This window comes from Leptonychotes weddellii, chromosome 3, assembly GCF_054177405.1.
Source record: "Leptonychotes weddellii isolate Sample4059 chromosome 3, ASM5417740v2, whole genome shotgun sequence".
NCBI lineage: Eukaryota > Metazoa > Chordata > Mammalia > Carnivora > Phocidae > Leptonychotes > Leptonychotes weddellii.
The window spans coordinates 158,730,803-158,732,333 of NC_138371.1; the positions used below are offsets into that span (position 1 = coordinate 158,730,803).

The window sequence follows — 1,531 nt, forward strand, 5'->3', positions numbered from 1 at the left end:
TTTTCAAATTGTGACTACTGTAGCATATATACGTACATAGAAACCCTCCTTATGAGAATAATACATGTTTAGGGGTGCCTGGGTGGCTCAGTCGGGATGGAGCCCTACATTGGGCTCCCTGCTCAGCCGGGAGTCTGCTTCTCCCTCTCCCACTCCCCCTGTTTGTGTTCCCTCTCTCGCTGTGTCTCTCTCTGTCAAATAAATAAACAAAATCTTAAAAAAAAAGAATAATACATGTTTAGTTATTGTGTTAAAGAAAAATATAGTGTATCAACACAGGCTTAGGCACAGCATAAATATTATAATTTACCAACTGGATATAAATTCTTCAGCCCAGTCTTTACATATCCTGTTTTATACAAAAGGGTAGCAAGAACAGGGCGCCTGGGTGGCTCAGTTGGTTAAGCGACTGCCTTCGGCTCAGGTCATGATCCTGGAGTCTCGGGATCGAGTCCCGCATCGGGCTCCCTGCTCAGCAGGGAGTCTGCTTCTCCCTCTCCCACTTCCCCCTCTTGTGCTCTTTCTCTCTCTTACTCTCTCTCTCAAATAAATAAATAAAATCTTTAAAAAAAAAAAAAAAGGGTAGCAAGGGCAGAAAATACTCCAGTGAGTAGGTCTAAAGCTATCAAAACCATTATTTCTGTTTTTTAAACGTTGAGAAATGAAAAATGAAGGAAGGAGATGGAAAAAGAGGGAGGGAGGGAAGACCAAGACAGCCAAGAGGGTAAGCAGTTTTAAAAATATTTGAACATTGCCGTGCACATTGATATGATTGCCCAGCGGATAGTGGTTCTCTTTTCCTCCCTGGCTGCTTGAAGCTTGGCCACCATCATGAATGACACAGTAACTATCCGGACCAGGAAGTTCATGACTAACCGACTACTTCAGCAGAAACAGATGATCATTGATGTTCTTCACCGGGGAAAGGCAACAGTACCTAAGACAGAAATTCGGGAAAAACTAGCCAAAATGTACAAGACCACACCAGATGTCATATTTGTGTTTGGATTCAGAACCCATTTGGGTGGTGGCAAGACAACTGGCTTTGGCATGATTTATGATTCCTTGGGTTATGCAAAGAAAAATGAACCCAAACACAGACTTGCAAAACATGGCCTGTATGAGAAGAAAAAGACATCAAGAAAACAGCGAAAGGAATGCAAGAACAGAATGAAGAAAGTCAGGGGGACTGCAAAAGCCAGTTGTTGGTGCTGGCAAAAAGAAGAAGGAGTAAAGATGCTGCAGTGGCTTTTTCTGTGGTGGTTGTGCAGATTTTTCATTAGAGGATCAATAAACTAAGAATGTTAATGTGAAAAAAATAAAAATAAAAAATAAATAAATAAAAAGTATTTGAACATTTACTAAATAGCTACTGGGGGTGAGACATTAGGGAAGGAGGAGGTAAAGCTCTTAAGGTGCTAATTTTAGAAACATAATAGTATTGTGTTTACCCAACTGATTGTTTAGCATTATATGGTCACAGTCTAAGAAGTTTCTCTTGACCACAGTTCAACTTAAACATTCCAAAATC

The 1,531-nt window shown here is 40.5% G+C and overlaps 1 pseudogene; it reads left to right on the forward strand.

Annotated features, from left to right (window-relative positions):
- The first annotated feature begins 760 nt into the window (after nt 1-760).
- LOC102736103 (small ribosomal subunit protein eS24 pseudogene) lies at nt 761-1,234 on the forward strand (annotated as a pseudogene).
- Nucleotides 1,235-1,531: the final 297 nt, after the last annotated feature.